The sequence below is a fragment of the Ranitomeya variabilis genome, chromosome 6 (assembly GCF_051348905.1).
Source record: "Ranitomeya variabilis isolate aRanVar5 chromosome 6, aRanVar5.hap1, whole genome shotgun sequence".
Classification (NCBI taxonomy): Eukaryota; Metazoa; Chordata; class Amphibia; order Anura; family Dendrobatidae; genus Ranitomeya; species Ranitomeya variabilis.
Genome location: NC_135237.1, coordinates 490263408 through 490286298, shown reverse-complemented (window position 1 = coordinate 490286298; position 22891 = coordinate 490263408). Strand labels below are relative to the sequence as shown.

General features: G+C 46.6%; 1 protein-coding gene across 8 annotated transcripts in view; it reads left to right on the top strand.

Moving 5' to 3' along the window:
* The window catches only part of LOC143782828 (uncharacterized), a 95641-nt gene that overhangs the window by 12845 nt on the left and 59905 nt on the right, over nucleotides 1-22891 (top strand). The window lies entirely within an intron of this gene.

Genomic DNA, 22891 nt, shown 5'->3' with positions numbered 1-22891 from the left:
TGGGCTTTACATTAGTGCCTTTTTGGTGCCTTTACACCCCCGTTAGGCTGCCGAAATACCTTTGTGAAGTGGCCGTTTTGTCCTGTCACTCAAGTTGGTCAGGTCGGATGGGCGTGGTCACACCGCTGTTTCTCCCCCAGAATCCTGCTCATCATTACGTTGGTGGCGTAGTGGTGTGCGCATGTCCAAAAAGAAGATCCACTGCCCAGGAGATTCAAAACAGCGCGGTCTTCGCTATTCGCCGTTTACCGGTGGGCGCGGCCATCTTTCCTGTGGCTGCGCGTGCGCAGATGGAGCGCTCTGCTGCCCGGGGCTTCAGGAAAATGGCCGCCGCGATCTCCATCTGCGCACGCGTGGAATCCCGCGGCCATTTTCCTGAAGCCCCGGGCAGCAGAGCGCTCCATCTGCGCATGCGCGGCCACAGGAAAGATGGCCGCGCCCACCGGTAAACGGCGAATAGCGTAGACCGCGCTGTTTTGAATCTCCTGGGCAGTGGATCTTCTCTTTGGACATGCGCACACCACTACGCCACCAACGTAATGATGAGCCTGATCTGGGGGAGAAACAGCGCTGTGACCACGCCCATCCGACCTGACCAACTTGAGTGACAGGACAAAACGGCCACTTCACAAAGGTATTTCGGCAGCCTAACGGGGGTGTAAAGGCCCCAAAAAGGCACTAATGTAAAGCCCAGCTCTGCCCCTATTTCACACTATTTTTATCTAATCTTTAAAAAACGGGGTGATAGGTTCCCTTTAAAAACATATACACAGTCTATATATATATATATATATATATATATATATATATATATATATATATATATATATATATATATATATATATATATACAGTGCCTAAAAGTAGTATTCAACCCCCTGCAGATTTAGCAGGTTTAATAAGATGCAAATAAGTTAGAGCCTTCACACTTCAAACAAGAGCAGGATTTATTAACAGATGCATAAATCTTACAAACCAAAAAGTTTTGTTGCTCAGTTAAATTTTTATAAATTTTAAACATAAAAGTGTGGGTCAATTATTATTCAACCCCTAGGTTTAATATTTAGTGGAATAACCTTTGTTTGCAATTACAGCTAATAATCGTCTTTTATAAGACCTGATCAGGCCGGCACAGGTCTCTGGAGTTATCTTGGCCCACTCCTCCATGCAGATCTTCTCCAAGTTATCTAGGTTCTTTGGGTGTCTCATGTCGACTTTAATCTTGAGCTCCTTCCAGAAGTTTTCAATTGGGTTAAGGTCAGGAGACTGACTAGGCCACTGCAACACCTTGATTTTTTGCCTCTTGAACCAGGCCTTGGTTTTCTTGGCTGTGTGCTTTGGGTCGTTGTCTTGTTGGAAGATGAAATGAAGACCCATCTTAAGATCCTTGATGGAAGAGCGGAGGTTCTTGGCCAAAATCTCCAGGTAGGCCGTGCTATCCATCTTCCCATGGATGCGGACCAGATGGCCAGGCCCCTTGGCTGAGAAACAGCCCCACAGCATGATGCTGCCACCACCATGCTTGACTGTAGGGATGGTATTCTTGGGGTCGTATGCAGTGCCATCCAGTCTCCAAACGTCACGTGTGTGGTTGGCACCGAAGATCTCGATCTTGGTCTCATCAGACCAGAGAACCTTGAACCAGTCAGTCTCAGAGTCCTCCAAGTGATCATGAGCAAACGGTAGACGAGCCTTGACATGACGCTTTGAAAGTAAAGGTACCTTACGGGCTCGTCTGGAACGGAGACCATTGCGGTGGAGTACGTTACTTATGGTATTGACTGAAACCAATGTCCCCACTGCCATGAGATCTTCCCGGAGCTCCTTCCTTGTTGTCCTTGGGTTAGCCTTGACTCTTCGGACAAGCCTGGCCTCGGCACGGGAGGAAACTTTCAAAGGCTGTCCAGGCCGTGGAAGGCTAACAGTAGTTCCATAAGCCTTCCACTTCCGGATGATGCTCCCAACAGTGGAGACAGGTAGGCCCAACTCCTTGGAAAGGGTTTTGTACCCCTTGCCAGCCTTGTGACACTCCACGATCTTGTCTCTGATGGCCTTGGAATGCTCCTTTGTCTTTCCCATGTTGACCATGTTTGAGTGCTGTTCACAAGTTTGGGGAGGGTCTTAAATAGTCAGAAAAGGCTGGAAAAAAGAGATAATTAATCCAAACATGTGAAGCTCATTGTTCTTTGTGCCTGAACTACTTCTTAATACTTTAGGGGAACCAAACAGAATTCTGGTGAGTTGAGGGGTTGAATAATAAATGACCCTCTGAAAAAACTTTTCCCAATTTAAAAAAAAAATAAACAAAGAAATAACATTCTTTTTTGCTGCAGTGCATTTCACACTTCCAGGCTAATCTACAGTCCAAATGTCACAATGCCAAGTTAATTCCAAATGTGTAAACCTGCTAAATCTGCAGGGGGTTGAATACTACTTGTAGGCACTGTATATGTCAGTGAGACACATATATATATATATATATATATATATATATATATATATATATATATATATATATATACATATATATATATATTTATTTATGTTTAATACAGCGCTAGATAGCAGAAAAGCCAGTAATTCAATTGCCGGCTTTTCCTATCTCCTTCACAAACCCGACAGGATATGAAACATGGTTTACATACAGTAAACCATCTCATATCCCTTCTTTTATTACATATTCCTCTTTACTAATGTAAGAAGTGTCTGTGTGTAAAATTTGGGGTCTCTAGCTATTAAATTAAAGGGTTAAATCCCGGAAAAAATTGGCGTGGGCTCCAGTGCAATTTTCTCCGCCAAAGTGGGAAAGCCAGTGACTGAGGGCAGATATTAATAGCCTAGGGAGGTACCATGGTTATAGGACCCCCCCTGGCTAAAAACATCTGCCCCCAGCCACCCCAGAAAAGTCACATCTGTAAGATGCGCCTATTCTGGCACTTAGCCTCTCTCTTCCCACTCCCGTGTAGCGGTGGGATATGGGGTAATGAAGGGTTAATGTCACCTTGCTATTGTAAGGTGACATTAAGCCAGGTTAATAATGGAGAGGTGTCAATTATGACACCTATCCATTATTAATCCAATATTACGAAATGGTTAATAAAACACACACACATTATTAAAAAGTATTTTAATGAAATAAAAACACATGGTGTTGTAATATTTTATTATACTCTTAATCCACCTGAAGACCCTTGTCACCTGAAATAAAGTTAAACAAAACAAACAACAATATCCCATACCTTCCGTCGTTCAGTCTTGTCCCACGCTGTAAATCCATCTGAAGGGGTTAAATCATTTTACACCCAGGAGCTCTGCTAATGCAGCTGTGCTCCTGTCTGTAAAACTTGGTGAATGAATGGAATGCAGGGGAATGTCCCGTAGTTACCTCGAGTCGCGGTGATGCGCCCTCTGCTGGATGAACTCATATTACGGATACGTAATATACGGCAGACAGGAGCTGCCCCATAGAGAATCATTGGGCCGTGTGCAATGCGTATTTTCTGCACGTATTTTCTGCGCTCATACGTCCGAAAAACTCGGTAGTGTGACGCCGGCCTATCTGTGTTATAAAAATGGGCAAATTTTGTTGCACTTCATTATTGTACTAAAATTTGCATTTATTTCATTTTTTTATTCGTAATATATTTTGTAAGCATTAATTGGCTAGGCTTAAGCTGGGATCGGTGGGCCATCACTAGCATAAGGATGACTAAAGATGCAGCTCTTTATTGAGAGGCTTGCACATATTAATACATTTGATTTGGAACATTTTACTCCACATCAAGAAATTCCAGTCTATACTTGTTCACAGGCTTCATTTTTTTCCGTAATTTTTTTTCAAGAGTAAAAAACCCTGTTCTTTACAGTGCACATGCTGTTTATATATTTCATTGCAAATATGAACTATCAAAGTGTTTTTCAAAAATCTGCAGCATGTCAATGTTTTCAGTGTTTTTGCAGCATTTTTCACACATTGAAATGAATGGGGGAAGAAGGCATAAAAAATATGTATTTTATTCAGTGTTTTTCATGCTTACTTTCTAGGTTTTGGGGCATAGATATCAGCTGCAAAATACTCTATGTGACCTTACCTTATCTGCCCCGTGTTTCTTGTTATCAAACATCTTAGACTGTGTTCACATGTCCAGTAATGATCCGATAGAAGAGATCCAGCAACAGTCAGTAGACAAAAAAGTGTGTGCAGTCAGAACTTTTTCGTTCAGCTAAAAAATCTGATTTTAAACTGAATCTGTGGGGTTTTTTTTAACATTGAAGTCTATGGAAAACGGATCCGTTAATTTGCCATCAGTTTTTCTTTCATTTGAAAAGGATCCGTTTTTTGCTTACTGGATCAGTTTCAGATGGCTATTTAACTGATCCGTTTTCCCTGGACTTCAATTTAAAAAAAAAAAAAAAAAAAAACTGATTTAGTTGAAATCAGTGTTTTTTTGTTTTTTTATTCTAGCTTGACAAAGTTCTGTCTACTCAGGTTTATTGTCAACTGATTGCTGCTAGATGCGTTCTACCAGATGATTACTGGACATGTGAACACAGCCTTATGCCAGTTTGAGCAGCTATTTATGCATTGGAAGAATTAGTAAAATGGCTCAGAAAACTGCCTGTCCTGTGCAAATATTACCAGTTTATATTAAAGGCTTCGTCCTCTTCTTTCACAAGCATTTTTCATTATCCCACTGCATCTATAATTTACAAAAATGTCTGTAGCTCCTATGAAGACGTATGTGGAGCGCCCCCAGACGCAGGGCCGCGGGGTACTCGGTACCGGGCCTCTCTGTCTCAGTTCTGGGGTTGTCATGGTGGCTAGACCCGGTCCGTGACCCTGCTAAGGGGCGTCCAATGAAAGGTGTAGGTGGTGGTGCGTGGTGCAGGTCGCGGTGAATAACGAGGACACAGGGTTGCAGTCTCTTTATCTCTTTACTGAAGGCTTCAAGATCCTCAATCCAGAGTACGGTTAACAGGGCTGGCTGAGACCGGCTGGTCCGATGGCACCTCCAGAGTTCCCTTTGCAGGTGGAAATCAGTGCCTACCTTCTAGCGCCTGTGTGCTGTAGTACTTCCCTGCTGAGCACCACGGGATATTCCTCACAACTGTTGTGTCTGTTTCTGATGTTCTTTCCCACAACTTATGTCTGTTCTGATGTTCTTCTCCGTCCCCCAGATGATATGGACGGGACGCACCCGTATGATGGGTAGGCCTGGAGTTCTTCCGGGACCCTAGTGACGCCCCTCTCCCACAGTTGCCCCCTATGTCTGCTTAGGTGATTTAGGTGAGACAGCCAACCTATAATTAACTGTCCTGCCGTTGGTTTGAAGTAATGCTTTTGGAGCCCAATACTTCCTTGGCGTTCCGGCCACCGGCTACGCGCCTCAGTAGGATGTTGCCTTGATCTTATGGCACGACTCCTACTGATGTTATCTCCTTTTTGCTATGATCTCGTTTCTCACTCTTCACAATAAACCTCGCTTCTTGTCCTTTCTTGAGATACCGCCGCGATGTAGTGCAGGCGCGGTTCCTTAACGTTCTGTCTTGTTCGCTAGGCCTCTGTCAGGATCCCACCCCTGACAGGGACCCCCCTGAATCTTCCCCTGCAACACCCTCTGCCACAGAATGTTGCCTGGTTCCAACCCAGTCAGCTTCTGTCTAACTTTCTATCCAACCCCCAGTTTTACCAAATTGTGAGGAGTGGCCTAATACATAGTGCCCTTTGCTCCCCCTGGAGGCCAGACTATGAAGTGTATTGGTGTCTGTGATACCTGGTCAGGTGAACTCCTTAAGTGCCATCAGACGTACCATCACTCCCCTTAGCGGCGGAGCATCAGTAGTGCAACGACCAGGACTCTGGGGCGCTGCATATGCATTACCATGGTTACAGACTACAAACTTACCGTGTAGTCAGATCTTTCAGTTACACGGTTTCCATTTTTGCTTTTTTACCAACTGAAGCTTTGTTTCAGTTTTTTTGGGGGTACATACATTTCTTCTGTTTAAAATCCACATCTGGCTTCAAAATCTGAATTGTTTTTAATTACTTCTTGTAAAAAAACATCAAAGAAAAATGCATTGCATGAATGGCAAACCCTGTAGTACCTTGTATAGATGCAGCAGTATAATGCCGGGTGCACTCACGGGGCACGCAGCAGATTAGAATAAATGTCTGTTTCCTTATTCCCCATTCCTTGTATTGTTCTGTAATTTGCTACTAAATTTTAGTGTCTGTAACTGAAATTCTGCAGATAAAGCAGCACAATGCAAGATAATGGGGGTTTAGCAAATCTTATACATCGTAAAAATCCACCATGAATCTTTGGCCTGTTACAGTTTTCCAGATCCATAGTATGCCAATGCAGATATTTGTCACTAACTTCACCTGCTGCAATGCAACTTGCAAATAAATTTGCATTAAAATTTGCAACAAAATCAAGATTTAATTCAGGCGAGCGCAGAGATTGATCCAGGGTCGGACATATCATTGGTGCAACCTGTGCAGCCACACAGGGGCCCAAGAGGAGAGGGGGCCCATTTATACCTCCCAAAGCAGGTGCAATTTAGCATTTTTAGGAGACCTTGGGCTGCAAAGGGCCCATGTATTGTTCTTGCACAGGGGCCCTTTTCTGTCTGTGTCCACCAGTGGATTGATCGACAATTCGGCTAAGGTAAAAAGGAGTTACCAACAGCAAATGCTACGCAAATTTTATTTTGAAAGTTGCCTTAGAAAGAGACAAATTTTCAGAACTTCTTTCACACATTGACCTAGCAATACATCACATCTTTGATGGGGGGGGGGGGGGGGTGGACGCTAACTTCCCCGTCAGTGTCTTGTCTAGCCCATAAATCACTGGGAAGGCTCTGCTAAAGAGGACAGGCCTCTGTGTGTAGCTCATTCTCGGAATATTGAAATCCAATCTAATTTGCTCTATGAGATATTTGATAGTAAAGTGTGGCTAATGGAGGGATTAATTCCTCTGTGTACACTGCACTCTTATGTGAAGGAATCCTCCTGGGTCACTTAGATGGAGAGCAAACATCCTGCACTTACAAGAACCCGACCGCCTGCCTGTGATTCTTATCTGGCATATTATTCTTCATGGCAGTGGACACACGATTCTTCACTTCACCCATACTACCACTTGCATTTTTTTTCACTTCTATGCTATCAATTGTGAGGCAAAACTATGTTTATTAGGTTATGCGTCCTGGTACTAAAGGTGGCCCTATACCCGAAAGCTCCACCATACACTTTCGATAGCTGTTGGCCAAACGATGGTTCAACCTACTGCTTTCTTGCCCAACTCTCCTATACACAGGAGCATTTCCTCAGCCGAGCACTCACGTGTTCTCTATGTGAAAGCTGCTGCCAGACATCTCTGGCGGCAGCTTATCTTTAGTGAACAAAAGGATCGTCAGTCCGTAATCAAATATTCCAGACCCTTAATTCTCCTGTCGGGACACCCCGTACACATGTGACTATTGGCCGAGTCTGTTGATATCAATGTGTTCAGCCAACATTAGTCTAATGTATATTGGAGCCGTTAGACAAACCTTCTGATATTGGCTAGATGGGGCCTCATTTTATCCCAATAAATGATTTTGGAGGAAAGAAGTGAAAGGCAGTGTGTATTCAAAGACTCAATTCTATTTCTGTGTGAGACAGGGCACTTTCACCATTTCAAACACATGAACGTTCTACCGAGAGTTCATTGCTTAGGGGGAGTCGAGAGATTGATGTCGGCTGAACGACAGTTCTTGATCAGCCTAAGGGCTTGTTCTCAGGTTGCACTTTTGCAGCGTTTTTTCCTGGACTTTTTTGCCACAGAAAAACTCAGTGTTTTACAGAACCAGCAAAGTGATTGAGATTTCTGAAATCTCATGATACAATGCTTATTTTTCCTTCCAGGTTTATTATTATTAATAATAATAATAATAATAATAATCTTTATTTTTATTTTTATATAGCGCTAACATATTCCGCAGCGCTTTACAGTTTGCACATTATCATCGCTGTCCCCAATGGGGCTCACAGTCTAAATTCCCTATCAGTATGTCTTTGGAATGTGGGAGGAAACCGGAGAACCCGGAGGAAACCCATACAAACATGGGGAGAACATACAAACTCCTTGCAGATGTCCTTGGTGGGATTTGAACCTTCACAGCTTTTTTTAAATCTGCAGCCTGTCATTTCAGCATATTTGTAGCATTTTTCACCCATTCAAATGGGAAAAAAACACAACCTTCCATTAAAAACGTGTATATTTTATGCAGTGTTTTTTCTGCCAAAATCTCTAGTTTTTGCAGCAGAAATATCTGCTGCTACAGTTGGGCACAGGCTTGGACTGGCCCACAGCTGAACAGGAGAATCCTCTGGTGGGCCACCACCCTCTTGTATGAGCAGTACTTGGCACAATATACCTGAATCACTATGTACACACAAAGGCGGCATCTTATTCATTTACCAATCTACCCAGATCATTATTATATCAATTTGTGATTGAGGATGTAACTTTTGAATGTAGCTGAAAAGTGGGGCCCTGGAGTTGGTTGCAGGTGGGCCCTTGGCACCCCAGTCCTGCACTGGACCGTGTGCATATAGCCTAGGGCTCTCCATCTGCATCTTTGGGTCAATAAATGGAGCAGTTGAGACTGAGAGTACTTAATGCTTCTCCATTTTGACGGGGTAAATTTTCCCCATTATGACGCGATTTGTGGAGTCCCAGAAGTCAGACTATAACCGATATCTTGAGGGTATCTGATCGTCCTACCAGAATACCCCATTAAGAATAGAAACTCTGAACATGCTTTCCTTTGGTTCCTACTATTGCTGTTTCTTTATCCTAGTGTGTGTGGTATTCTATGTATTTTACACTGCAGCCCCTATTATATCTTATTCTCCAGAAGGATTGCTGGTCTCCTCGGGGATATGTGGTGTCTCCATGTACAGAGGACAGATAACATTATAGGTGTCTGCGGCCTGTCCGGGAACTTTATATAAGCAGCGAACGCTTCTTGCAGACATCTAGGCCTGATATCCAGCAGAATGAGAGACGAGTTACACCCGGACAATGTGACCATACATGGCTTGTTATAGGACATAGGGGGGTTTATAGTTCTCTCCTCTGCCAAGTGCATCTCCGGGGGCTTCCAAAGTCGCAGACTGCTGTGTGCATAGCTGCATCGGCATGAAGGCACGGACTAGATGGCTGCACAAAGACCTGGTATAGCCATTCTTCACTTATGTATACATGGTGACTATAAGGTTGTGCTTTTGTTGGGTAGTTTCTAGATGAAAAACTGTTGAAGAACATGGAGCCACAGAATCCAGGAATGGACACATTAGGACTGTTGTGCTGATACAATGTGGCACTGAAGCCCGATTAGTGTCTTGTCTCTGCATCTTTGCTGATAGAAGTGAAGCACAATTCCCCATACACATTACAGGGAATCTGTCAGCAGGTTTTTGTTATGTAATCTGAGAGCAGCATGATGTAGGGACACTGACACTGATTTCAGATATGTCACTTACTGAGCTGCTTTCTGTAGCTTTGATTAAATCCCTCACATCTATCAGATCTCTGAAAGAGGGGGGGCTGTAATGGGCGCAGCTTGATGGAAGCCCCCACATGACTGCGTTGCCCAGAGAAGGGGTTTGCAGTTTGAATAAATACAGGGATCGTCACGGGATTGGTGGGAATTTTTAAAGAAGGGGGCGTTTTTTAGTGGGACAAGGAGGCGGGGGCCGGAATAGTGCGGGAAGAAATCACTTCTGCGGTGACTGAGGAGGAGAGAAGACCTGTCACAGCCAGTACTCACCATGTCCTCCATAGACAGCCTTGTGGAGCAGCTACGCAGGGAAGCGAGGTCCAGGAGCGACGGATGGCTGGAGGAGCAGCTCACCAGGCTGCTGGGCGACAGCGGGAGCCGGGGCAGCAGGACAAGGAGGACCCGGCCACCGGAGAGGTTATCCCCCGATATGGCACCGTGCGGCAGACGCAGGCCACGGAGCCCCTCCGGGGACCCTGCGGGGGCTGTGGGTTGCGGTGCGAACATCCCGCCTTCTCCCCCCTCCGGCAGGAATCCACCCGGCGGCTCTGCCGGCGCGAGTCGGCGGCGAGGTATGGGGGCGAGTCAGGCGCGGCCTGCTGCCAGGGCCGCACCGGAAGTCAGGGCCGCACCGGAAGTGCGGCCTAGTCCAGGGCGCGAGGGAAGTGCGGCGCCCTCTAGTGGAGCCAGGAACCGCCGGAGTACAGCGCGGGCAGCGATCGGGGAGGGATCCAGGAGCGAGGCTATGGCATCGGTGAGCGGGAGTTCCGGAGCGGTGCGTGCAGCGGCAGGCTCACCGGGAGCACCTGTGCCAGGTGGGCCTGGCAGTGGCACAGGACGACAGAGCAGGGCGACGGGCAGGCTGACATCGGCGGTTCAGCTGGGCCCGGGACACGGAGGTCGGGCTGCGGTTGCCGGCGGGGCCAACATTGCAGGAGGCCGAAGAGGAATGATGTAAGCAGTGAGATCACGATCCGCCAGGAGGTCCAGCGACAGGAACACTTCGCCAGTCTCGGTCCCCCCTGGTGACGCGGAGGCCAGGGGCACGGGCCTGGGGCACCACAGTGGTAGCGACGACCCTGGATCTGGTAGCGAGCATCCGGGCGATGGTGAGCAGCTGGATTCTGGAGACACGGCTGGTGGGAACACAGCGCCCGCGCAGCCTCGTGAGTATATGTCTAGTCTTTTTTCGGTGCCGGGTGCGGCGGGGTTAGCGGCAGGAGTTGGGGAGGCTGGTTCAGGATTTCCTGGCGTTAGAGAGCTTTTGGCAGGTATGTCGCATATTTTGAGGAGATTGGACGCGGGTGCAGCAGGTAGCGTGGGAGCGTCACCCGTGGGGGCTTGGTTGGCGGATGCTGGTATCGCAGCGGGGGGGGGCTAGCGAGTTAGTGCGGTCTGGTGCTGCCGCGTCGGCTCAGGCAGCTGGGGTGTCGGTGTCGGTTCAAACGGAGACGGGAAAGAAGGATGAGGTGAAATTAGACGATCGGGCAAAAGGGGAGGTTTTCGTGTGTTTTGAGGGTCCCCTCGGTTCCCATTTAAAGAAGGAGGTGAAGGAAAAGATTTGGAAGGACGAATTTTTGGAGATTTTCTCCCTCCTCCCATTGGAAAAATTTAACTTGGATAAAGGGAAGAAGGATGATAGCAAAAAGTAGGAGGAGGAAAAGAGACGTTGGCGCTTGATTCCGCAGACGTTTGTAAATTGGCAGCAGGCGTTTGCTATTTTGGCCAGTGTGATAGGGGAAAATTCCCGGAAAATTGCTCTGGTCTGTTTTGTCACTTTGATTCCATTGGTGAAGCACATCGTACGTACGGGGGCCAGGCTTGGCTGCGTTACGACGAGCAATTTAGACAGCGGAAGGCGGTTAGGCCCGAGATTAAATGGGATCAAAAGGACATAGGATTGTGGTTGAAAGTGATGGCCCCTGTGCGATACGGGCAGTCCTTTCAGGGGAGCGGGGGGGGGGGAGTAGTAGTCAGCAGTCAGGATACGGGGGAGGAGGAGGCCAGGGTTCACAGGGGGCAAAAGAAAAGACGGGTACGTGCTGGCAGTTTAATGACGGCCAGTGCAAGTATGGCAATACCTGCAAGTTCAAACACGTTTGCTCCCATTGTAGTGAGGCCTCACATGGGGCTTCCAAATGTTTCAAAAAAGCAAGGGGCAAGCCATCAGTGGGTAGCGGTCATGGGGGTGACGCCAGTGAGGCTTCAAAGTATGGCCCCTTATCTAAGTAGATATCCGGAACGGTTGAAGGCGGGGGTCATTAGAGACGGTTTTGCTGAAGGTTTTAGGATTCCTCGCCCGACTCATGTGGTCCCCTTTTCTATAAAAAAATTTGAGGTCAGCAGGCTTGCATGCGGATGTTGTTTCGGCTAAGTTAGCGAAAGAGGTGGGGTTGGGGAGAATGGCGGGGACGTTTAGTTCGCTGCCTATGGAAGGGGTAATTGTTTCTCCGTTGGGAGTGGTGCCTAAGAAGGAGCCAAATAAGTTTAGTTTAATTCAGCATCTGTCCTACCCTAAAGGTTGTTCTGTGAACGATGGCATTGCGGAGGAATTGTGTTCGGTTGTATACACATCGTTCGATGCGGCGGTGCAGTGGGTTCGTTTGTATGGGGCGGGGGCTTTGATGGCAAAGACAGACATCGAGTCTGCCTTTCGGCTTCTGCCGGTGCACCCTGAGAGCATTCCGTTACTAGGTTGCTGTTGGAAGGGAAGTTTTTATTTGGAGAGGTGTTTGCCCATGGGCTGTTCTATTTCTTGTTCGTTGTTTGAGACTTTTAGTACGTTTCTAGAATGGGTAGTTAGAGACGTTTCTGATGTTCCTTCAGTCATTCATTACTTGGATGATTTTATGTTTGTTAGTCCTCCGGAATCTGCTGTATGTGGCAATTTGCTGGCCACCATGGAATGGGTTGCCGGGCATTTCGGTGTTCCTTTGGCGCAGGAGAAGACAGAGGGCCCCTGCACGGTTTTAAGTTTTCTCGGAATTCTCATCGATTCAGGAAAGATGGAGTGTAGGTTGCCCGAGGATAAGTTGTTGTTGCTTAAGCAGGAGGTGCTTAGAATCGGAAAAATGAGAAAGGTGATGTTGAAGGAGTTGCAGTCGTTGCTGGGTGGACTGAATTTTGCGTGCCGTATCATGCCTATGGGTAGGATTTTTTGCCGCCGGTTGTCCAGGGCTACGGCGGGAGTCCGTGCAGCTCATCACTTTATACGCTTGAGCAGAGAGCATAGGGATGATTTGCTGGTTTGGCAACGTTTCTTGGAAAACTATAACGGCAGGGCATTGATTCAACAGGAGGATTTGAATGCCTTCAATTGCAAAATTTATACGGACGCAGCGGGAGGAGTTGGTTATGGGGCCTATTGCGGAGGTAAATGGAGTGTCGAAGTTTGGCCGGTTGAGTGGCGACAAAACGGGCTTACCAGAAATTTGGCGTTGTTGGAATTGTTCCCAATTGTGGTGGCAGCGTTTATTTGGGGTGACGTTTTTAAGGATCGACGGGTTCGCTTTTATTGCGATAACTTGAGCGTGGTGTCAGTAATCAACAGTCTATCTTCTTCTTCCCCCCCTGTGATCAGGTTGGTTAGGGAATTGGTGTTGGGGTGTTTGGAATTGAATTCTTGGATTTCGGCGGTGCATGTGCCAGGTGTCCAAAACACTATAGCCGATGCTTTGTCTCGTTTGCAGTGGGATCGATTCCGGGAACTGGCACCAGATTCGGAACCTACAGGAGCGCGATGTCCTTCGCATCTGTGGCAGATTGTTGCGGACGGGGAGGTCGGTTAATCAAGGCCTCACTATCTAGCCGGACGTGGTCGGATTATGAAGCTGCTTGGCATATGTGGGAAGGTTGGTTGGTCCAATGCGGCCCCGTTGAGTCCGACGGCGATAGGACTATGGCGTTGTTGGCATTGATGGGTAAGGGGGATGAATGGGGATGGTCCGTGTCAAGGTTAAATAAAGTTATTGCGGGTCTGGCATTCGGTTTTCGTTTACAAGATTCAGCTGATGTGACAAAAGATTTTGTGATAAGACAGGCGTTGAAGGGTTTTCGGAAAGGCAATGTGTCTTTTGATAAGCGCAGGCCGACTTCTTTTGGGATGCTGGAACGGCTTGGGGAGGCTTTGGGGGGGTATTTGTAGTTCTCAGTTTGAGGTCTTACTGTTTCGATTGGCTTTTTCTTTGGCGTTTTTGGGGCTTTGCGCTTGGGGGAGTTGGTTTCCCCGAATAAAGATAAGGCGGGTGGTCTCTTAGCGGAGGATGTCGATTTTTGGGCAGGAGGTATTGTTTTTTGGATCAGGCGTTCTAAGACTGATCAGCTCGGTAGGGGTAAGCGAGTGGTGTTGGGAAGAGTTGGCGGTAGCGGGATGTGCCCGCAGTACTGTTTGGAGGCTTACTGGAGTCTGTGGTCGCTGAGGGCAGGCCTGTTGTTGCGACACCAGGATGGGCAATTCTTGTCGCGTTTCCAGTTTATGGCTATATTGAAAAGAGGTTTGGGTTTGTTGGGTGTTAACCCAAAGAATTTCGGGTCGCACTCATTTCGAATTGGTGCAGCGTCCGAAGCTGATGGTCTGGGTTTGGGCGCGGATGTGATCAAGAGAATAGGCAGATAGAGTTCGGATCGCTATCTGTCCTATGTTAGGCATTAAGTATGGGGTTCTGGTGGCGAATTATGGCATGGTGTTAACCGTTGTTATGTTTTTTCAAGTCGAACCTCCCTCCTTGCCTGGATTGTCGGACATTCATTTGTTCACTGGGGTGCTCTTCGGGCGGATGCTAGGCCAAATGGTAAGCAATTGGGTTTTGTCCGGGATTCCGTGGTTATTAGATGGTTGGGCTTTCGGGGTATGTTGTGGAGGAGTTTGTTGGCGGAATTTTCTAACGCCGCTAGACTTGATCGACCCCCGGACATTTTGGTGGTTCATCTTGGAGGAAATGACTTGGGTATGAGGCCAGTGTGGGAATTCATTTGGGATATACGTTTTGATTTGTTAAGGTTGTGGGTATCTTTCCCGGGTCTTTTGACAGTTTGGTCGGACATTGTGCCACGGCGGAAGTGGCGTGAAGCACGTTCTCATAAAGGGATTAATAGGGCCCAGGTGAAGCTGAATAGAGCAGTGGCGAGTTTTGTGTCTCGGAACGGAGGTATTGCCGTGAGACATTTTGAGCTGGAGGCTGGGGTCGGCAATTTTTGGAGGGATGATGGTGTACATCTTAATGATGTAGGTCTGGATTTATGGGCGCTCGGTCTACAGGAAGGAGTAGTTTTTATGGGGTTGATCTGGCTTTTGTTTACGGGCTCTGGACGGGGAGTTTACCTCGGGAGCTTTGGGGTTTGGTTTGCCCGAAATGGGTTACATGGTGCCCTCGAGCTGGTGGTCACGGCTGAGGGTAAAGAAGTGTTTGGTTTTAAGTTTGGTGGTGGCTTTCTGCCAATTTTTTGAGCCAGATTTTTTCTTAGCTCCAAGAACCCTCCCCTCAAGGTTTTACATATGGTATACATGTTGTTATTCATGTTATTGTTTGTTTAATAAAATGGCCGCTGTGGCCAAATTATCCAAAGAAAAATTATGTGTTGTGTCTTAATTTTAATGTTTGGTAGGAGGAGTGGTGAATGGTGCATAGGGGTATGGGGAGTTAGGAAGATTGGGTACGGAGAAGACCCAGTCATGGCGATACGCGGTCAAGAGGGGGGGCTGTAATGGGCGCAGCTTGATGGAAGCCCCCCACATGACTGCGTTGCCCAGAGGAGGGGTTTGCAGTTTGAATAAATACAGGGATCGTCACGGGATTGGTGGGAATTTTTAAAGAAGGGGGCGTTTTTTAGTTGGACAAGGAGGCGGGGGCCGGAATAGTGTGGGAAGAAATCACTTCTGCGGTGACTGAGGAGGAGAGAAGCCCACCCTCCCTCTCTTTTATTTTTTCGTATCAGTTTGAGTGAATAGCTTTTGGTGGAGGGTAGTTTGGGGGTAGGTTTTTTCGGTTTAGTCAGGTCAATTTCGAAGGGAATTTTTTGTTAACATCGTCACAGTGGCAGGTTGGTGGGGGGTGGGGTTCTTGGAGTTGGTGATGACGTTTTTATGGGGTTGATCTGGCTTTTGTTTACGGGCTCTGGACGGGGAGTTTACCTCAGGAGCTTTGGGGTTTGGTTTGCCCGAAATGGGTTACATGGTGCCCTCGAGCTGGTGGTCACGGCTGAGGGTAAAGAAGTGTTTGGTTTTAAGTTTGGTGGTGGCTTTCTGCCAATTTTTTGAGCCAGATTTTTTCTTAGCTCCAAGAACCCTCCCCTCAAGGTTTTACATATGGTATATATGTTGTTATTCATGTTATTGTTTGTTTAATAAAATGGCCGCTGTGGCCAAATTATCCAAAGAAAAATTATGTGTTGTGTCTTAATTTTAATGTTTGGTAGGAGGAGTGGTGAATGGTGCATAGGGGTATGGGGAGTTAGGAAGACCCAGTCTTGGCGATACGCGGTCATGCTGAGCTCTGTATTGCCCTGCCCACACCACTGATTGCCATCTTGCTGTTTGGTCTCTTTTTGCCTATGAACAGTGTAATCAGTGGCGTGCAGAGTTACACAAGGCAAAAGGACTACATGGCACCAGACAACTACTCCTCTATAATATCCTAGTGATAAAACAGATTTTATTCACAAATACAACAAGCAGCCCAGTAAGTGACACGTTGCTGGAATCAGGTTATCTGCCTCTTCATCATGTTGCTCTCAGATGAAATATCAGTGACCTGCTAACATTCTCATTAAGGTTGCCAAACTTTTGCAGACCATCTATTCATGGGTACCTACTGATCGCTCCTGACAGATGAGCGTTGTGAAATACGATGCTCAAACTTTTTATATTCCTAAAAGATAAGCCACTGTTGTTAGAGGTGTTTAGTGGTGGCTTATTCCACTCCCCACCATTGAATACACATGCATTCTACGATATTGCATTATTATTATTATTATTATTATAAAACTATAACAAAAAATCTGATGCTTGGCTGAACTGAGCGTGCATGTACAGTATATGTAATGGTTGGGAAGGTGAATCTGTGAAGGTTGGTTCGACTGAGCGCTATCTAAAGGCAATCCGCCATTTTAGAATGAAGATGGCTGAACACAGGGATTTTAGCAGGGTAGGCCAACCATCTGCTGAGTATCGGGCTTCCTGACTCTCCAGACAGGTGATGTTGGGTAGAGAAGGATAAGACATTTTAAGTTCACCAGTCCAACCCTTTTAATCTGCAGGAGAGAGCCACTTCCAGAGTTGCCAGGCAGCCATTTGCCCTGCCCTCCTCATATAGTATATGGACACCTTAAAGGGAACCTGTCACCCCCCCCCCAAGGCGTTTTTAACTAAAAGAGCCACCTTTGTGCAGCACTAATGCTGCATTCTGTCAAGGTGGCTCTTTTAGTTGGGGTCCCTTCCAACGCTGAACTATTCTTTTTATAATTTGCCCCTCATACCTGTAGTCTGTCCGGGGGGCATGTCTTTCCCCCCCCCCGGACTCAAAGCCACCCAGCCATCCCTCAGTCCCTCCGTGCGCTGGGCGCCGCCTCCTCTGCAGTCATTAACGTCCCCGGTGCTTGCGCTGTAAGTTTTTTTGGGGGGCATGCGCAGTTTGGGCTGCCCTTCGACTCACATCACATGATGGGAACTTACAGCTGGGAGGCGTTTGTGTCCAGGGGGGGAAAAGACATGCCCCCCGGACAGACTACAGGTATGAGGGGCAAATTATAAAATGAATATTTCAGCGTTTTAAGCGTTTTAAGTCTTTTAGCTAAAAACGCCTGGGAGGGTGACAGGTTCCCTTTAAGAAGAGGTGGTCAATGGTTATGATAGTACAGCTCCTCAACACTACCCCAACAAGTGATGCCAAGGGAGATGTGGAACGGACATTTTCAATTCAAATGCCCGACCCTTTTGGTCTCCCGAATATAAGCAACTGCCAGAGGTGTCTATCAGCTGCTTTCTCCTCTCATCCTATTGAAAACACATGAGCACCCAAACAAGTCATTAGTGTGTGTAGGAGTTGGGAGAAATGGCTGTAAGGCTACTTTCACACTAACGTCGTGCACTGCATGTCGCAATGCGTCGTTTTGTAGAAAAAACGCATCCTGCAAAATTGCTTGCAGGATGCGTTTTTTCTCCATAGACTACGGTAACATTAGCGACGCATTGTGACGCATTGCCACACGTCGCAACCATCGTGCGACGGTTGCATCGTGTTGCATCGGACCGTCGGCAACAAAAAAGTTGCATGTAACGTTTTTTGGTGCGTCGTGTGCAGCATTTCCGACCGCGATTGCGCGGCCGGAACTCCGCCCCCTCCTCCCCGGAGCTCAGAATGGGGCAGCGGATGCGTTGAAAAACTGCATCCGCTGCCCCCGTTGTGCGGCACTTCCACAGTATGCGTTGATACGTCGCATACGACGCTAGTGTGAAAGTAGCCTAAGACAGACCTTCAGCGATCGCATGCATATGGCTATCTGTAGGCTGATTGCCCCCTATGGGAGGTGGAGCCGCATATTCATCACTGTAATGAGCGGCACCACGTGACCGCTCATACAGGACAAGCTGCGGCGCTGAGAGGAAGCATCGAGGGAGCCGGGTGAGTATTTTATTTCCAGCCGGCGGGCGCACAGGGGGTGGGAGGGGGGTGGTGACAAGGATCTTTATTTTAAACACAAAAAAAATAAAAAAACAATGATTTTTCATTCCTTCTCTCCAGCGAACGCTGCTGGAGACAAGAAATGAATGGGGGCTTCAGCACCACAAGCTGGGGGGACAGCGCTTACTGTAGCGCTGTCTCCTGCACGGCACACGGACGGCACACAGACAGCATCCTTGTGCGGTACGTGTTTTACACGGACACATTGACTTTAATGGGTCCGTATGATACGTGCGCTCCCACGAACACTGACATGTCTCCGTGTTTTTCAAACGGACACACGGTCCGTGAAAACACGCTGACATGTGCAGAGACACGTTGATTTTAATGTGTCTACATGAGTCAGTGTCTCCGGTACGTGAGAAAACTGTCACCACATGTACCGGAGCCACTGACGTGTGAAACCGGCCTAATACTGCACACACAAACAGTGGATGAGGTTGTGAAGGCCTGTGTTGTGCTGCATAACTATGTACTTTCAAAGGAGCCTGTTTCCGTGGATGATGAGGACTTGGAGACCACCCTGTGGGATTACCACAGCAGCTCTGTACGTTCCACCGGTTCTGTTTCCAGAATGAGGGACCACTTTGCGGAGTATTTTGTCTCACCTGTGGGAAGGGTGCCATGGCAAGAAAACATTACATAGTTACTAAGGTTGAAGGAAGACTTTAAGTCCATCTAGTTCAACCCATAGCCTAACCTAACATGCCCTAACATGTTGATCCAGAGGAAGGCAAAAAAAAAACCATGTGGCAAAGAGTAAGCTCCACCTTGGGGAAAAAAATTCCTTCCCGACTCCACATACGGCAATCAGACTAGTTCCCTGGATCAACGCCCTATCAAGGGATCTAGTGTATATACCCTGTAACATTATACTTTTCCAGAAAGGTATCCAGTCCCCTCTTAAATTTAAGTAATGACTCACTCATTACAACATCATACGGCAGAGAGTTCCATAGTCTCACTGCTCTTACAGTAAAGAATCTGCGTCTGTTATTATGCTTAAACCTTCTTTCCTCCAGACGTAGAGGATGCCCCCTTGTCCCTGTCTCAGGTCTATGATTAAAAAGATCATCAGAAAGGTCTTTGTACTGTCCCCTCATATATTTATATATTAACATAAGATCACCCCTTAGTCTTCGTTTTTCCAAACTAAATAGCCCCAAGTGTAATAACCTATCTTGGTATTGCAGACCCCCCAGTCCTCTAATAACCTTGGTCGCTCTTCTCTGCACCCGCTCCAGTTCAGCTATGTCTTTCTTATACACCGGAGACCAGAAGTGTGCACAGTATTTTAAGTGTGGTCGCACTAGTGACTTGTATAGAGGTAAAATTATGTTCTCCTCATGAGCATCTATGCCTCTTTTAATGCATCCCATTATTTTATTTGCCTTTGTAGCAGCTGCCTGACACTGGCCACTGAATATGAGTTTGTCATCCACCCATACACCCAGGTCTTTTTCATTGATGGTTTTGCCCAGAGTTTTAGAATTAAGCACATAGTTATACATCTTATTACTTCTACCCAAGTGCATGACCCTACATTTATCCCCATTAAAGCTCATTTGCCATTTATCAGCCCAAGCTTCTAGTTTACATAAATCATCCTGTAATATAAAATTGTCCTCCCCTGTATTGATTACCCTGCAGAGTTTAGTGTCATCTGCAAATATTGAAATTCTACTCTGAGTGCCCCCTACAAGGTCATTAATAAATATGTTAAAAAGAAGAGGGCCCAATACTGACCCCTGTGGTACCCCACTACTAACCGTGACCCAGTCCGAGTGTGCTCCATTAATAACCACCCTTTGTTTCCTATCCCTGAGCCAGCTCTCAATCCACTTACACATATTTTCCCCTATCCCCATTATTCTCATTTTATGTATCAACCTTTTGTGTGGCACCGTATCAAAAGCTTTTGAAAAGTTCACATACACTACATCTACTGGGTTCCCTTGGTCCAGTCCGGAACTTACCTCTTCATAGAAGCTGATCAAATTAGTCTGACATGAACGGTCCCTAGTAAACCCGTGCTGATACTGGGTCATGAGGTTATTCCTCTCCAGATACTCCAGTATAGTATCCCTTAAGGCCCCGTCACACATAGCGATTTACCAATGATCACGACCAGCGATACCACCTGGCCGTGATCGTTGGTAAGTCGCTGTGTGGTCGCTGGGGAGCTGTCACACAGACAGCTCTCTCCAGTGACCAACGATCAGGGGAACGACTTTGGCATCGTTGAAACTGTCTTCAACGATGCCGAAATCCCCCTGCAGCACCCGGGTAACCAGGGTAAACATCGGGTTACTAAGCGCAGGGCCGCGCTTAGTAACCCGATGTTTACCCTGGTTACCAAAAAAAACAAACAGTACATACTCACCATCTGATGTCCGTCAGGTCCCTTGCCGTCTGCTTCCTGCTCTGACTGAGTGCCGCCGTACAGTGAGAGCAGAGCGCAGCGGTGACGTCACCACTGTGCTGTACTTTCACTTTCACTTTGCGACGCTCAGTCAGTGTGGGAAGCAGACGGCAAGGGACCTGACGGACATCAGATGGTGAGTATGTACTGTTTGGTTTTTTTTACATTTACGCTGGTAACCAGGGTAAACATCGGGTTACTAAGCGCGGCCCTGCGCTTAGTAACCCGATGTTTACCCTGGTTACCAGTGAAGACATCGCTGGATCGGTGTCACACACACCGATTCAGCGATGTCAGCGGGACCTCAACGACCAAAAAACGGCCCAGGCCATTCCGACACGACCAGCGATCTCACAGCAGGGGCCTGATCGCTGGTACGTGTCACACATAGCGAGATCGCTACTGAGGTCGCTGTTGCGTCACAAAACTTGTGACTCAGCAGCGATCTCGCTAGCGATCTCGCTATGTGAGACGGGGCCTTTAGAATGCCCTCCAGGATTTTACCCACAGTAGAGGTTAAGCTTACTGGCCTATAATTACCGAGTTCAGTTTTTGCCCCTTTTTTGAATATTGGCACCACATTTGCTATACGCCAGTCCTGTGGTATAGACCCTGTTATTATGGAGTCTTTAAAGATTAAAAATAATGGTCTATCAATGACTGTACTTAATTCCTGCAGTACTCGGGGGTGTATCCCATCCGGGCCCGGAGATTTGTCAATTTTAGTGATTTTTAGACACCGCCGTACTTCCTGCTGGGTTAAGCAGGTGACATTTAATTGGAATTTTTATCACTAGTCATTTTGTCTGCCATGGGATTTTCTTTTGTAAATACTGATGAAAAAAAGTCATTTAGCATATTGGCTTTTTCCTCATCCACCATTTCACCCAGACTATTTTTAAGGGGGCCAACACTATCATTTTTTAATTTCTTACTATTTATGTAGTTAAAGAATATTTTGGGATTATTTTTACTCTCTCTGGCAATGAGTCTCTCTGTCTCAATCTTTGCTGCCTTGATTTGCTTTTTACAGAATTTATTTAATTTTCTGTATTTATTTACTGCCTCCTCACTACCTACTTCCTTTAATTCTCTAAATGCTTTCTTTTTGTCCCTTATTGCGCCCCTTACAGCTCTATTTAGCCATATTGGTTTCCTCCTATTTCTAGTATGTTTATTCCCATACGGTATATACTGTGCACAGGTCCTATCCAGGATGCTAATAAACGTCTCCCATTTTCTTTGTGTACTTTTATGTCTCAGGATATCGTCCCAGTTAATTGCACCAAGATCCTCTCTCATCCGTTGGAAATGTGCCCTCCTGAAGTTTAGTGTCCGTGTAACCCCTCTATTACACATCTTATTAAAGGATACATGAAAACTTATTATTTTGTGATCACTATTCCCCAAGTGACCCCCAACCCTTATATTTGATATGCGGTCTGGCCTGTTGGTTAATATTAGGTCTAGCAGTGCCCCCCTTCTTGTTGGGTCCTGAACCAGTTGTGAAAGGTAATTGTGTCTCATAATTGTCAAAAACCGATTACCTTTGCTGGAACTGCAGGTTTCTGCTCCCCAATCTATTTCAGGGTAGTTGAAGTCCCCCATAATAATGACTTCTCCTTGAGTCGCAGCTTCATCTATTTGCTTTACGAGGATATTCTCCATTGCTTCCATTATTTTTGGAGATTTATAACAAACCCCTATCAGTAATTTATTATTTTTCCCCCTCCCCTTATCTCCACCCACAGGGACTCTACATTTTCATTAAATTCACCTATATTATCACGCAGGATGGGTTTTAAGGACGATTTTACATACAGACACACCCCACCCCCTCACTTATCTGTACGGTCATTTCTGAACAGACTATAGCCCTGCAAGTTAACAGCCCAGTCATGGCTCTCATCCAGCCACGTCTCAGATATCCGCACCATGTCATAATTATGCTCCAACAACATTAGTTCTAATTCATCCATTTTGTTGGCGAGGCTTCTGGCATTAGTATACATGCACTTGATGTTCCTCTCTGTACCTCTATTCTTTCTTAAATTACTAACTGTTCTAACCCCACCCCCCATTCCACCGCCACCCCTAACTTCCTTATTTGTGCCCAGGTCTCTATCTGCACTATCTTCCCCTCCTATAAATTGAATACCCTCCCCCCCAATCCCTAGTTTAAACACTCCTCCAACCTTCTAACCATTTTCTCCCCCAGCACAGCTGCCCCTTCCCC